The sequence below is a fragment of the Pseudophryne corroboree genome, chromosome 3, assembly GCF_028390025.1.
Source record: "Pseudophryne corroboree isolate aPseCor3 chromosome 3, aPseCor3.hap2, whole genome shotgun sequence".
Lineage (NCBI taxonomy): Eukaryota > Metazoa > Chordata > Amphibia > Anura > Myobatrachidae > Pseudophryne > Pseudophryne corroboree.
The window spans coordinates 413610237-413627023 of NC_086446.1; positions in this window are offsets into that span (position 1 = coordinate 413610237).

The window sequence follows — 16787 nt, forward strand, 5'->3', positions numbered from 1 at the left end:
CTCCTCCAGATGAACAGCCCTCTGTGTTGTGAACAGCATGAGGAAGCTGCTATGGACTTGTTTGGTTGTGAACGCCATGCAGTATGTTCTTGCTTGAGTTCTTGCTTACTATTATTTGTATCTCTTGGAACAATAGCTGTCAGAATTCATATATAAAATTACTTTGACTCTGCACTTGAAGTGAGATCCAAAAATGTCAAATATAGTGACAATTGCATGGGTGTGGTTTAGAATCTAAACAGGTAAAAGATAGACATTTATTAGGTCAACACCATATGGTTGACAGTCAAAAGGTCAACAGGGTCAAAAGATCAACAGTCAAAAGGTCAAAAGTGTCCATCTATACATTGGAAGCACAATAGCATGACCCATTTTTTTTTATTCCATAGTAGGTGACTTGACCATGTTTTTCATGTTAAATCTTCATATTTAAAGAATAAATTGAGAGCTATGTCTTTAAAGAGATCCCAAGCCTTCTCAGACTGCATTGAATAAAGCCACAGCAGTCTAGCAAATCCATTATTCTAATAAGCCATAGCAATTAAGAGTAATCGATTAGTTAAAAGCTAGTTAGCTTGTATTACTAAATCATGGGGGATTATGCCCTGTAGTTTATTAGTGTTGAAGGGCCCTATGAGTACTGAGGATCAGTCACACAGTCAGTGTGTATCTGCATACAAAATTTTAGAAAGCAAATTCCTCTTAATTAACCATTCCTCTTTTGAACCCTAATTACTAAAAGTCCTTATTTTAGGGTTACATTATATGTATATAATATTTGAACAATAGCATGTTAACTCTTACTCACACTGGGTCAGATGTATTAACCTGGAGAAGGGATAAGGAAGTGATAAACCAGTGATAAGCGCAAGGTGATAACGCACTAGCCAATCATTATGGATTTGTAAAATGACAGGAGCTGACTGGCTGGTGTGTTATCACCTTGCGCGAATCACTGCTTTATCACTTCTTTATCCCTTCTCCAGGCTTAATACATCTGCCCCACTGTTCCAAAAGATGGTCACATCGAGAGAGATTAAACCAACTGACTGAAAATGTAAAAAAATTCCCCATGGTTTACATAGAGATCATTAGATTTTGCATTGTGTGCCCTCAAGAGACAGACCCCAAGTACCAGCCTCTGGCTACACTCCTTTACCTTCCTATAATAAGTGTTAATATAAAAATTATAGAGGAAGATTTAGGGGAATATTCAATTACCTACACTCACTGTTGGATGTAAAAGTATCGCATGGGGGGCTATTAAATTTGCCCCGATAATCCGGCGCATGCCACATCTTATTGGGGATATGTTTCACCTGCCTCCAGCAGGCTAAGCAAAATCCCCGAAAACAGCCCTGGTTTTCGTCTGAAAATTGGGCTGTTTCTGCCGAAAACACACAGGTTTCACTGAACCTGTGTGTTTTAGGGTGAAAAAGTACTTTTTTTGGGGTGTTCAAATTGAATATCCCCCCCCAAAAAAAAAAAAAAAAATCGAAGAAATATTGGGAGTTTTTACTCCCGATGTCTCTTCGGCGGTAACTGAATATCCTCCTTAGGAAGGAATTCAGTAAGCCCTGATAATGTTTTGTGAGAGCAACTACTGGAATTTTTCACATTTTTTATCTTCAGGCAATTCAATTAGAGTCCTTTTTTGCACCCGGAAAATTATCTGTTTTGGGGTGAAAACATAGAGTCCGTAATAGGTTCATGGACCTACCCAATTCATCCAAACGGACTAATTTTCAGGGATTTTTTTTGCTATCTGCTGAGGTTCCGGAAAAAAATTCCCAATAAGTGCTGCCGGCGGCCACACCTCTGGGATAATTAGATAGTCCTAGGGGGTCAATTAGCCCATGGCTAACTGAATTCCCATTTTAGTGGAATTGGTACACAAATTCATATTGATTTGCAGAGTATGCCACATGGCATGTAAAGGCACTTCCAGCATGAATTGGCCAACCAACTGGTAGACATTTTTTCCTGAGTAGAACAACCAAAAATGATAAACTTTATGAAGAATAATCCCATTCCTCCTGTGGCAGAACAATCCCTGTGTCAATAGAAACTTCCCCCCAGTGGCAACGATTCCTATTGTGGCATTAACACTCATACCTCCAGTGCCCTTAGCTCATTCCCAGTGGCCATAGATCTCTCCCCTCTTCATTAGATAGTCTTATTAATTATTGGATATCCACACTACATAATGTTGGTATAAAATGTATTGAGAAAATATAAAAAGAAAATCTTAGCATGCATCTTGAATGCCCTATCCTTTTTCTTTCTAACAAAGAACCGAAAACGGAGTTTACAAATTATGCAAGCCTTAGATAGTCCAGTGGTTCAATATTCTTAATAACAGCGTATCTGCTTGTTTTCAGTCTCTAAGAGCATCATGGGTAATCAACTCCCTTGAATATAATTTGTAGCAGGAATGTTCTTTGTCCTCCTTATAATTACTTCTGTATGAACTGGTCATCTCCATAATCCTAGTGGTCACTTAGAAAAATGCATGTTATTGAGTTACTGTATGTATATAAAAGATGATTTGCTTTGCTTCATTCATATTTGGTTTATCACCCCCACCACCACCACCACTGGCAAATTCATCAATGAAGAAATAGGTTTGGGCTAGAGCAGCTGACGTAACAATTCAACAACCAGTAGTAGGATTGTCTGCTTGTTGTATGAGCTGAGAGACGGGGAGATGAGCTATATATATTGCTTCGCATTCAGATGGACTGAGACTGAGTTTGTGGCCATTGTATGCTGGCAAGCAAAATTTTAAGCTGATGATGAACATTTTTAAATGTGCTACTATTAAATTTATTACTGTATTTCAGTGAAAATATGTATGTGTATTTGTTCTTATAGGCTACGTGACTTGATTGACCAAATGTGGTACACATACCCTTCATTATCATGCTTAAAATACTGTTGGGGTTTAAATTTAAAAAATCCACCCCTTTCGGGGCCAGGGCCATATACTGTATCTTATATAAATTTATTGTTTGTTTGTCTGTCCAGTTATGCATTTGGACTTTGCTATGTGCCAGGCCTGGCAAATGGGGGTGCTTTCAGCTGGGGCAGTGTACCCACCTGGACCCACCATTGGACCATTATCCACTCACTGGACATTGCCTGCTAGCTACCAACACACACAGATCTCACCACATCAGTAGACATGCCACCCAAAAGTGCAGCACACAGACTAGAGACACTAGGGGTCAAGCATGACCAAAGGGGGCCAGTGAATGTGCAGAGCAAGCGGCAGCAGGAGGCTAGATAGGTGAGTCTCTGTAGTGGAGGGGGTGTCCGGTGATTGGTTGTCACATGCCAAAGCTGGCAACATCTCCTACCCAGACTGCAGCTGCCTCTCTGCAATACCCAGACTCCATAAGAAGTCTTTCCACAGGTGCGCCACTGGCTGCTGGCTTGCAAGTGGGAGCGGTCAGTCTGGAGCCATTATTATCCTCCAGTAGCCCAGCTCTCACCCCCAGTACTGACAAAAAGATTGTGAAGAAATGTACTACGGTGTGGCATAATGTGCATAATGAGTACTACTACCGGCATCAGAGCCGGCCATAAGCATAGGCAAACTAGGCAATTGCCTAGGGCATTTGATATGCCTAGGGGCATCATCAGCTTCTGCTGATTAAAATGATATGCAGCATGCCTATATTCTGTGTGTAGCATTTCATATGCAGATACAGCCACAGTCTCACACAGAATAGAGGCATGCTGCATATCATTTTAATCAGCAGAAGCAGCTTGTGCATCCTAGCCACATAGCAATGCAAATAAGATGCATTTTCATCAAAAAAGGTGCCCGACGTTAGCATTGAGGCAAGATTTATGAGGCCACATCTGTATCCAAGCAGAGGCAGAGGTCACAGTGTTAATGGCAGTGTGAGTGCTGTGTGCATGTGAGTGGGTTGGTTGTGCAGTTGTGTTCGGAATATGTGTAAGGGGCACTATGTGTGTCATTATGTGTATAAGGGCATTAATAATGTGCAGCATATGTGTAACAGGGTACTACTGTATGTGTGTCATTATGTGTATAGGGGCACTAATAATGTGCAGCAAATGTGTAGGGGGCACTATGTGCGTCATAAGGCGCTCATAACTTTATTGTGATTACATAAACCTTTTCTTTAAGCTAGCTTATCACTAAATTAACAACACCACACCTGAAATAAAGACACGGACACAGTAGCTGGAGTTAAAGGTCAGACGATGTTTATTAATCGCTGACCAACTCTTTAAACTATAATTGTGATCGAATTAGAATTGATTTTTGAATATAGATTTAAATTTAGTTTGGAGGATGGCAAACAGAAAGTCGCTGCCAAACACCAGCACCAGTCACCTAGATGAAAACCACCAAACCAAGGAGGGGCGTACACATACCCCGCCTCCTTCCCGCATAACCCGCATTGTGCTGGCCTTACCCCTCTTTCTCTGGCAAACGTTCGGTTCCCGCAGGGGAACGTCTAAATGTCCAACCGCAAGAAAAGGACACACCTGCCGTCCTTCTAAAGAGGGAGCCCCACAATGACCACTTATGCCTGTGTGACAGCTGGTTGGTAGCGACTTCCCGCCAATCTTGCTTTCAATAGCCAACTGCAAAATCAAACAAACCGTAGCTGAAATCCGGGAGGGCGGGCGGGCATAAAATGATGGCAAGAGGAAGTCTAGGAAAATGGCCACCACCTATATACTATCCTAAGACCCTCCTATTAATCTTGATGCACAACCTTCCAGTCCAATAGGAAAAAACCAACCGGGAAAACTGATCTGCCTAGCAACTGCTTAGTCATTTCAACAACCAATCACAACAAGTTGATCTCTTATATGGCCTCAGGCTTATGCAGCCTTCAGCTTATCTAAGGCGCTCATAACTTTATTGTGATTACATAAACCTTTTCTTTAAGCTAGCTTATCACTAAATTAACAACACCACACCTGAAATAAAGACACGGACACAGTAGCTGGAGTTAAAGGTCAGACGATGTTTATTAATCGCTGACCAACTCTTTAAACTATAATTGTGATCGAATTAGAATTGATTTTTGAATATAGATTTAAATTTAGTTTGGAGGATGGCAAACAGAAAGTCGCTGCCAAACACCAGCACCAGTCACCTAGATGAAAACCACCAAACCAAGGAGGGGCGTACACATACCCCGCCTCCTTCCCGCATAACCCGCATTGTGCTGGCCTTACCCCTCTTTCTCTGGCAAACGTTCGGTTCCCACAGGGGAACGTCTAAATGTCCATCCGCAAGAAAAGGACACACCTGCCGTCCTTCTAAAGAGGGAGCCCCACAATGACCACTTATGCCTGTGTGACAGCTGGTTGGTAGCGACTTCCCGCCACCAAGGTTTACCAAACCGCCACCGCCATCCGCAACCAGCAACAGTAACCAACTAAGAACAACTAAATAGCTCTACCGAAAAAGACAAAAAATATCCTCCAGGAAAAACTGCACTCCTTCCGGAGAAAGATGAACCCCATCCTCCTTGTAAAACTGCTTGTTCCTTAGCACCAGTAGAGGATGCCTGATCGCCACTCCACCTATGGCCCTAACAAAAAGAGACACCGCCGAATTAACCTTCTTGCGTGCTTTCTCCAGCGCCGAGAAACGCACCGCACCACGCCAATGGAAACGAGGCACCATTTCCGACCAAACAATGCAGACTCCTGGCCAGTGACAACGGACCGCCACCAAATCCGCCTTAACGGACAAAACCAAATCTATGCCCTTAACTCGACCTAGATATTCCCACCCAAATGAATGACAATACAACTAGGGCGACCCCAGCGGCGCTCCCGGGAAAAAAGGACCCGCAACAAATCACCCCATAACATGCCTCGAACACCTAACCATCTTACTTGCCTGGATCCAAAAACCTCAGCTGCCCTAAGTGCCATGGGATGCTTTGCCGCCCAAAAAATATAGGAATGACCAACCAGCCATATTTGGTCCCCAAAATTGATGATAGCTGCAAAAGAAAATATCCTAACATCAGATTATGAACATAATACATACAAAAAACACAACGGAACAAAAAGAAACCCAAGTGAAGGAGAAAAATCAAAAAACCTCCCGTGGACCTTGAGAGAGCAGCCAATTGAAATTAGGCCCCCTCGGAGGAAAAATTGTAAAAATTCACTTCACACCCTCGATTCCTGAACGGTAAGCGTTCAAAAACCGACGAGTAAACACGTTTTTGGGTTAGCGCAACAGGCGCACTTATAACTTATCCAAACTGACATATGACCTATAGGAGGCCGACTTCCAACGGCCCAGCTCCCGAATAGCCGCAGGGGATGAACCTGTAGCCGCTGCATGAGTAGCCGCCCCAATCCGAAAGGAATGGGTACCGAAGTCCGCCCCCTGCAAGCCCAATGCCGCCAAACATTTTTTGAACACAGCAGCAAATTGAAATTTCGTCAGAGGGTCAACCTGCGCGTGCACCAGCAGCTGGTCGCCCCCTGGAGGCCTCAACCGTACATACTCCTGCGTCAACCGCAGCGGGCAAACACCCGGTTCTTCCTGAGCCTCCAAGGACAACCAGCGACCCCGACCTGCTTGATCTGTCTTGGACCGCACAATCCTACAGAGTAACAGGCCCTCCTGCAAGCGCACATTTTCGTAAAGCAAACCCGACTCCCGAGACGTCTTGCTGCATGCCACCAACTCGCTCACCCGAAAAGCCCCGAAAAAGGCCAGGGCATACGCACAGCCAAACAACGCGACCTCGAATTCCGAGGACGCAATTTCTGGCAGCACCCGCAGTAAATCCGTTAGAAGCTGCAACGTTACGGGCCTACGTGAATCCGCAGGCGCCGGGCGCAACCTGGCCCAACCTTTCAGCGCTCTGGAAAGGACAAACGACCCCGTGGGGTCCGTCATCCCGTGGAGCCACGAGTGAAAGGAAATGCCCGCAAGGGCAGATGCCATGGCCGCTTTTGACCTACCGTTTCGGTAATGTTCCCAAACAAAGGTCATCAGGGCGTCGGCCGAGGACTCACCTGCTACCCCGTACCTACTCTGAAAGACCGACCAATCCCGCCAGGCTGCATCATACGCACGGAGAGTGGAGGGAGCCAGAGCACACCTGGCTAAAGCCGCTAACCCGACTCGACCATCTGCCAGACAGAAGGTGGGCACTGTGACCCCTCCGCAGCCGCTCCCGGCGCCAACGTCCTGAATTTGTCAAATTGGAACCGAGACAATGCATCCGCAATTCCATTGTCAACTCCAGGCACGTGGCGAGCCCTGAAATTAATATTGCGCTGCAAGCAAACTAACACTAGATGCCGTAGCAGCCTCAGAGCCTGCGGCGAGGAGGAACGCTGATTATTAATAGCATGCACCACCCCCAAGTTGTCGCAATGAAACAAGATGTCCCTATTTGCAAACTGGCCGGCCCATAATTCAAGCGCCACTATGATCGGAAACAATTCCAGCAAAAGGAGGTTCTTGGTAAACCCCCGCGTTACCCACGAGGCCGGCCAAGCCGCAGCGCACCATGCGCCAGCAAAAAACGCGCCAAAACCTTGACTGCCTGAGGCATCCGTGAACAACTGCAGCTGCTTACTGGAACAACAAGGCGCGGGCCACAAAACTTCCCTGTTGAAGGACACCAGGAAAGAGACCCAAATCCGCAAATCATCTCTGATCTCGCGGGAAAGGTACACTGTGTGATTCTGCCGGACCGTCCCCGCCGTGGCCCGCTCAAGTTTGCGACAGAAAATCCTACCCATGGGGATAATCCGGCACGCAAAATTGAGAGAACCCAGCAAGGACTGCACCTGCTTAAGCCGAACTCTGCGTTTGCCTAGACAGTCAGTAATTAAACCCAAAAGCTTACGCACTTTATCCTCGGGCAGGCGACAGCAACCCCCTACAGTGTCAATTTCTATACCTAAATAGCTAAGACAAGTGCAAGGGCCCTCGCATTTGTCTTGCGCGACAGGCACCCCTAAAGCGCTGAATAATGACCTGGCCACCGTCAGAATGTCCCCACAGACCGAACTGTCCCCAGGCCCCACAAAGAGAAAGTCGTCCAGGTAGTGAGCCACCCCCGGTTGGCCGGAGGCGGTCTGGACGCACCAGTGCAAAAATGTGCTAAAACACTCAAAGTAGGCGCAGGAGACAGAACAACCCATGGGGAGACACCGATCCACGTAAAAGTCGCCCCCTAGTTTGAAACCAAGAAACCGCAGGGAATCTGGGTGCAGCGGGAGTAGGCGAAAGGCCGACTCCACGTCCAATTTTGCCAACAGACCCCCCGGACCACAATCCCGCACCAAGCGCAGCGCGTCATCAAAAGACTGATAACGCACCCTGCACTTGGCCTCCGGAATAGCGTAGTTGACCGACAAACCCGGAGGGTGCGACAAGTGCTGTATCAAGCGAAACTTGCCCGCGGCCTTCTTGGGCACCACCCCTACTGGGGAAATGCACAAGGAGGGCAGTGGGGGAAAGGCGTAGGGCCCGGCCATGCGCCCCAGGCCAATCTCCCCGTCCACTTTCCGCCGGACCTCCTGCGGGAATTCGCTAAACCGATCTCAAATTCTGGCGCGCCACCACATGCACCGAATCCGAAATGGGCAAACGAAAACCGTGCCGAAAGCCCTCCAAGAGAAACGCCGCCGCCGCCTCGTCGGGGTACAAGCTAAGCCAGCGCTGCAACTCGGGAACTAGAATCGGGGAGAAGGCCTTACTTGCCAACTCCCCCGGCCTCGGCGGAAGCGGCGGGCTTACCGCCTGCCGCCGAGGTGCAATCCTTGGCCGGGTGATTTGCCCCGCACAACTTACATGAGTGGCGAAAACGACAACTCGCTCCCTTGACGCACTTGCCGTCGTTGTAGGCAAAGCACTTGCCTTCCCCTATCAAGCGGGAACCCGCAGCCCCGGCCGCCCCGGGCTTCTTGGCCGTGACGTCCGGGGTGGGCTTGACCTGTTGTGTGACCTCCAACCACACCTCGACATCCTTAAAACCCGCGGGCAGGATGGGGTTGCCATCCTTATTGCGACGGAACTTCTCGTCGTAATCCCGCCAAGCGGAACCCTTGGATTTTAAGTACATATCGTGTACCAAAAACAAATATTTAACTAAGTTGGCATACTCCGAGGGCCGCGATTCCGTGTAGCAAGCCGTGAAAACCAAAAAGCCACGCAACCACTGGTGAAAATTGCGAAACGCATTTTCCCCAATACCACCCGGCTTCTTGGCTGCGTCAAAACCTTGTCGCTTTTCCTCCGTAAGGGTGAATATGTCTACGTACTTCCCCTTCCGGATTTTTTCTCGCATGCGCTTGCGAACCCCCCGTGTAACTGCAGTGTTGGCGCAATGTACCATCTCCCCATAACGGGGGAGGGTCAGGAGGGACCACCGGCGCAGGCGCGCCCACCTTATGCGCCTCCTTCACCATTCGCCGCGCGATGAGCCTAGCTAATTTACGCGGGCGCCGCGGAGAACCGGACGAAACGCTGCTAGAAGATGAGGAACTACAGGTTGACATGTGCAAAGGAAGGGTTAGCTCACCTGTGTTAGAAGGACCCGGAACCGCGTCGTCCGCTGCACCCGCCTCCGCTGATGGCCGCATCTCCACCGTCGATGTTGCGGTCGTCCGCGACCCTCGCCTCCCGCCGGGCGTAGCCCCTGAACTAGTCGGAACCTGTAAGGGAGAAACAGAGGGGACAACCGGCACAGAGGAGACCAAAACATCATTCACAACGGGTTGAACCTGCGGAGGAGGAGGCCCCGCCTCGCCGCTCCGCGGCGGATGGCCGGCGGGAAGCTGCAGGGGGGGACCACCAACCGAGGCGTACCCGACTGATTGCGGGAAGGCAGCCCCGCCTCCGGCACCGAAACCCACGGGGTAAGACGGCCGCCACGCAGTATGCGGCGGGTAGCCGCTCGCCCCCGCCCATCCGGATGACACCGGAATGAACTGAGGGGGTGCCGGGAGGGGAGGCCAACCCTGTGCTACCTGACTCCCCCCGATCAGTGACTGCCCCGGTTGCGAGCCTGCAAAGGCAGGAAGGGGCGCCGTGACTCGGGGGCCGCTGACCGACCATGTGGTCTGCACGCCGGCGCCCGCGCCGGCTACGTGTGGGGAAAATTGTGGACCGGACGTAACTGTGAAACCCATGGAGGGCATGCTGGCAGCTAAGGGGAACGCCGGCGCCAGAGGCCACGGAAAACCCCCGGGGAAGGACTGGCTCCCCGCGAAGCCTTGCTGCGCTGCGTACGAAAGAGCCGGGCCGGGTGCCAGGTAAGACGCTGCGATGGACGCCTGTGCCGACCCTAACTGAAATGCCCCGGGCAGGGCGGGGGGGGGTTGAAAACCGACGAACGGGGACGCCGCCACGGGCGGCGGAGCGACTGCCGACCAGGGGCCTCTAAAGCCGGCCCCCGATGCTGGGGTCACCTCCGGGAAACCCCGCCATGTAACCGAGGCAGGGGCGGGCGCAGCGGCAGACACTGCCACGTCCCCCGCCCCAGACATGCCCGGAGTCACCAACCCCCCATTGCCACTCAAGTACTGGGGTGCGGTAGGCCCCTCGCCAGGGAGGGGTGTATGCGTGTCCTGCGCTGTTCCGGGGACAGCGGGCACCTCTCCCCGCTGTCCCGGACTCATATCCCCCGCCTGTACGTTGGCCCCCCCCTCACCCCCCGCCGCACCGCCGCGGCCGCCCGGCGCCACGTGTGCGCCCGAGCCGCCGCCGAGAGCAGTCCGCGGGGAAGGTGGGGGAGGCCCGGCGCTGATCAGCGCGCCGTGAGAGGGAGCCGCTGAAGGGGGCTGGGCTGCTGTGGGTGCCGGTGACCGCGGCCCGGCCGGGCCGCACGTCCCGACGTCACGTGCCGAGCGGCCGCTGGCCGCCTGCCTCTGGCTGGCTGGGCAGCGGGCCGTCACTGCCCGCCCCCGCCGCCTGTCCGCAGCCGACGAAAGTAACCTCCGGGGCCCAGCACTAGGGGAACGGGAGCGGGGGGTGCCACCAGCCTCCACGAGGCGGCGGGGAGGAGGAGCAGAACGCCGTGGACGCGGCATAACAGGAGGGGAGGTGAGACACTGCAGCAGTACCCAGCACTTCCACACCAAAATACAGCAAAGGGGGAAGCAAAAAAGGGGGATAAGGACTAAAAGGAATAAACAATATAAGTATCAATATACTTAACCTTCCTGGGCCATAAAATGATGGCAAGAGGAAGTCTAGGAAAATGGCCACCACCTATATACTATCCTAAGACCCTCCTATTAATCTTGATGCACAACCTTCTAATCCAATAGGAAAAAACCAACCGGGAAAACTGATCTGCCTAGCAACTGCTTAGTCATTTCAACAACCAATCACAACAAGTTGATCTCTTATATGGCCTCAGGCTTATGCAGCCTTCAGCTTATCTTATGTGTATAAGGGCATTAATAATGTGCGGCATATGTGTAAGGGACATTATGTGTAAAAGGGCATTAATAAAGGTTGTCATAATGTGTAAGGCGCATTATGTTTATAAGGACATTAATAATGTGTAAGGGGCATTACTGTGTGGAATTATGTGTATAAATGCATTACTTATATGTGGCATTATGTGTATAAGGTGCTCTACTATGTGGTTTTGCGTATAGAAAGGGCACTACTGTGTCGTCCAATATGAATAAAGAGCAATAGGGTGTGGTGTAATATGAATAAGGAGCAATTCAGTGTGATGTAATGTTAATAAGGGGCACTACTGTGAGGAGTAACGTTTATAAGGTAAAGTAATACTACTGTGGGATGTAATATGAATTATGGACACTATCGCATGATCAAATGTGAATAAAGTTGCAGTACTGTGTGGCGTAATTGGAATTGGGGTTACTATTGTGTGGCCATGCCCCTTACCAGCAAAAACACACCCCTTTTTGGGCTGTGCGCCAAATGTGCGAACTGTTCCTATTTAAAATATAGGGGGTAGGAACACCAAAATAAGGACTGCTATGGGTGAGGGGTGATGGTGCTGGGAAAGAGGTGCAAGGTCAGAGGCGGAACCAGCGGTGGTGCTAGGGGGCACCAGCCAAAATCTTGCCTAGGGCATCATATTGGTTAGGGCCGGCTCTGACCGGCATAATGTGTATAATGGGTACTAATATTGTGTGGCATAAAATGTATAATGGGTACTACTATGGTGTGGCATAATATGTATTATGGGCACTACTACTGTGTGGCAAAATGGGTACTACTATGGTGTGGCATAATGTGTATAATGGGTACTACTATTGTGTGTCATAATGTGTATAATGGGTACCACTACTGCTATGTGACATAATGTCTATAACAGTTACTATTACTGTGTGGTATAATGGGTACTTCTACTGTTTGGCATAATGTGTATAATGGACATTCCTACTGTGTGGCTATTGTATAAAATGGGTACTATTACTGTGTGGTATAATGGGTACTACTACTGCGTGGTGTAATGCGTACATGGGGGGGTCATGCCGACCTGATCGCTCGCTGCAGTTTATTGCAGCGCAGCGATCGGGTCGGAACTGCGCATGCGCCGCAGTGTCATTGTTTCCTAGCAATCGCCTCTGCCTGATTGACAGGCAGAGGCGGTCGCTGGGCGGGAGGGGGTGGCACGGCGGCGTTTGGCCACCGTTATGGGGACGCAGGCATGGCCGGACCGTGCGGGGGGGGGGGGCAGGCCACAGCAGCTGCCTGACGTCACATGCAGCCGCTGCGATCAGGGGCAGCGACGATCAACTCCCAATTAGCCGCAGGAGCTGCGCTGGCCAGGAATTACTACACAAGTACAAAAGCATTGCCGCTGTTCGATGCTTTTGTACTTGTGTGTGTGTGTATGTGGGGGGGGGGGGGGGGTCGTACTGACATGCGGGTGGACTAGCCCTGTGCTGGGCATTCTCCTTGCACGTCTGGGAACATGATCGTAGCTGTGCTAAATTTAGCACAGCTACGATCAACTCGGAATGACCCCCATGGGGTATTACTGCTGTGTGGTATGTTTATCATTTATAAAAAGCCACCCTGAGGCCGCCCCTTGCTTAAATAGTTTAAAAAAGGAAGTCCCAAGCCTTGCTTAAAAAATAAAAGCCCCAGGCCTTTCTTAATTATTTGAAAAAAAGCCCCAGGTAACAATAAAAGTTTTATATATTTTTAAATCCTTTTTTTTTGTATTTCATTCTGTAAGCAATTTTATTAACCAGTTTATATAGTGTTCACACTACGCTGTTTTAGCAGGGCACCATGCTCTGCCCGATTTTAAAACTGTAAAATGTGCTCTGCCCTTATTGCGGCACCCCACTAAAGCAGCTTGCCCTGTGCCTTCCCCACCCAGGGGCCGCCATGTCCCGCGGGTGGAAAAAGTTGTGATTACCAGAGCACCAAAAAACCCTAGTTGCACCTCTGGCCATGGAGGCAAAAGAGGGTGTCTCAGGATGGCAGTTAATGTAGCGATATTTAGAATAATAAGTCAAAACCATTACCACTGGACGTGTGTGAGCCTTAAAAAATGGCAAAAAAATCTACATAAAATATCCGTATGAAAACAGATGGCTTTGCAGTGTGCTAGCTCAGACAGGACAGAAGCCTCTCATGGAGCAGAAGGACTCTATTAACGGGATGCATTCAATTTGCCAGCTGTTCGTATCCTGGTTGTCAGGATACCGACGCCGGAATCCCACCAGCCAACAATGCTGCTAGACTATTCCCACTTGTGGCTGCCCACGACATCCATAGAATGGGAATAGATCCTGTGGCGAGTGCAGCGAGCCAGCGAGACTGCAGCATGGCGAGTACGCTCACCCCGCTGCCGGCATTCTGGATGGCAGGGTACCACTGTCGGGATATGGACAGCCGGCATCCCGTCCACCGGTAAATCATACTGAATCCCTATTAACAACTACAGCAGTTCCTCCTCACAAGCAAAATGTCTACAGTTGAGAAATGAACTATCCTCATCTTACATTATTAAAGGTGATGATTTGGACCTGGACCTGGACAGAAAATGGTTTTGTTATATGTTTACTGTCTTTAATTATTATTGGCAGCAATACATGGGTATTACCAGGGGTTAAAGTGTGTGTGTGTGTGTGTGTGTGTGTGTGTGTGTGTGTGTGTGTGTGTGTGTGTGTGTGTGTGAGGGGGGGGGGTTTGGGGTGGCGGTGGAACTGAGTTTCACCACCTGTAATGGTAGGGGGAACTAGTCCCACCACCTCCATTGTCCTGCACAATAATTCCAACATAGAAACCTGCCCCATCATCTACATCAATAGCGCTAGTGTTACTGATGGGATTCAGCCACCTCCCCCTTCCTCAGGGCCTGGTGGCTCCATGGTCCTCCTTCATTTATAGCCCACCCCTCCTGGTACTCACACACGCCGTGTCAGTTGGACAGTATTCATCCCCTCCTCAGGTCCCAGTGGCTTAATTTTCTAGCATGGCGTATGATATGTCATGCTGTCACCACTGCTGAAGTGAAGAGGAGCAGGCTCTGTGCATTTTAAAGACAAGATGAGAGAGGGCTGGAGGGATAAGAGAGTGGGGAAGCTGTGTATACAGGGGGGTACTCACGGAGAGATCCATGCTTAAAATCTAAGCAATCTGACTAGATTGCTTAGATTTTAAGCACAGATCACTCGTGTGTACCCCCCTCAGCGATAGCGATTGCTATCACTGATGCTAGATTGAGCCTGCAATCTAGCACGTCGCTCATTTCACCCGCTGGGTAAAATGAGCGCCTCCCCCCCCCCCCCCCCGTCCTCCCTCGCATCCCTCAGCACACATCGCGCTGTGCTGAGCGGCGGGAGAGATGTGTGCTGAGCGGGTCGCTCAGCACACATCTCTCCCATGTATACCAGAGGTGTCCGGGTAAATGAGTTCTACCACCTCTCCAGGACCCCTGGTTATGACTGAGTGGTCATCTTACAGTATATCTTCCTTAGCTCTAGAAAGCAAAGGTTTTGTGATTGTGGGAAAATCTTATGTGAAGAAATGAAGGGTTTAAAGGCAATTTTAAGGGTGATTGTGCTATGAATTTTACTGGAAGCAAATGGACTAAGTTTTGGGGTTAAATAAAATGCAATAGAAAAAAAGGAATGCCTAAATTAAGAAATGTGTGAGATAGTGGATCATCAAATACCCTTCCAGCAAGGTTTAATATTCTGTATGAAAATCTGTATGCTTAAACCATATATATATATCAGGTAGATGGATTGTATCCATTAAGTCAGACTGTTCATGAATGCTAAGTATGACTGATTTAGAAAGGTCTGAATGCGGTTTAACCACCATTCCATTTAAATATCCATTCTAAAAAGTGCTGGATGCACAAATTGCTGGTGACATGCATTGAAAAGTGGTTTAGAGATATTAATTAAGCAATATGTTATACCTGGCTTGGTATGTGTTTACAGTCACAGTAGAATAATGACTTTGGGGACAATGTGTGGCAGTGATGTCATAAGGTTGATTTGCCAATCTGCATGGGTTTGCCCTGCATGATAGTAGCTATTGTAATGAAGCAGTATTGTGTATTGCAGTGGAGGATGAGTAGATTGAATAGCTCTACAGTTATAATCTTGCCTCACTTTTGCAATTGTCTCTGTGCCTAAGGGGGAAATGTATTAAACCTTCTAAACAATGACGAAGTGAGCAAGTACAGAAATTGTCCATAGAAATCAACCAATCAGCTTCTAGCTAGTATTTATTCCATTCTATAAAATGATAGGTAGAAAAGCAGGGGTGGATTGGGATGGAAAACCAGTCCAGTATATTTATGGAATTAGCCTTAATGGGGGTGCAGTCGGATGAGATGATGGGGTCTGTTCAGGGGAGCGGCATGCCTCCTCATAGGGCCTGATTGTATGCAGCTGCCCTCCTTGCGTCTTTTGCTGCAGTTTTGGGGCGGATTCTGAACTAAAAGTGGCCCTGTAATATTTTGTAGAAGTGGCCTGACATGGGCAGCACAAGAGATATAACATACCGTGTAGCCATGGCAGCATCACTGGATGGCAGAGTTGCAGTATTGCAGAGATGGAATAACAGAATGAATGGGGACAATACAGTGTACTGAGTGTGGTGGTCTGCCTGTCATGTGGGGGGTGGTGCCACACAACAATACACAAACCAGTCCTCACAGACATGTCGGCCTACTAGGAATCTTCCTGGTGAGCCCTATGGCCAATGCGCCCCTCGGTAGAGGCTTATTGGCTATTACCCACTTTTCCACATCTCCCACTGATTTGCTAAAATGACATACTGTATTGTAAGCAAAGTCATAAAGGAGCATATTTATCAAAATTTGCAATTTATGGGCATAACTCAATGATCATCTTATCTTTATTTTCCTGAGCGCTAGAAAGAAAAGATGTTATTGTGATAAAATCTTCTTTGAAGAAATGAAGGGATTTAGGGGTCTATTTACTAAGCCTTGGATGGAGATAAAGTGCAAGGAGATCAAGTACCAACCAATCAGCAATTACCTGCCATGTCACAGGCTGGGTTTGAAAAATGACAGGAGCTGGTTGGCTGGTACTTTATCTCCGTGCACTTTATCTCCATCCAAGGCTTAGTAAATAGACCCCTTAGTGCCTAACTCAGCGTGTGCGCACATAGGGTGTCATTCCGAGTTGTTCGCTCGTTTGCCGATTTTCGCTATACTGCGATTAGTCGCTTACTGCGCATGCGCAAGGTTCGCAGAGCGCACGCGCTTAGTTATTTTACACAAAAGTTAGGTATTTTACTCACGGCATAACGAAGCTTTTTCAAC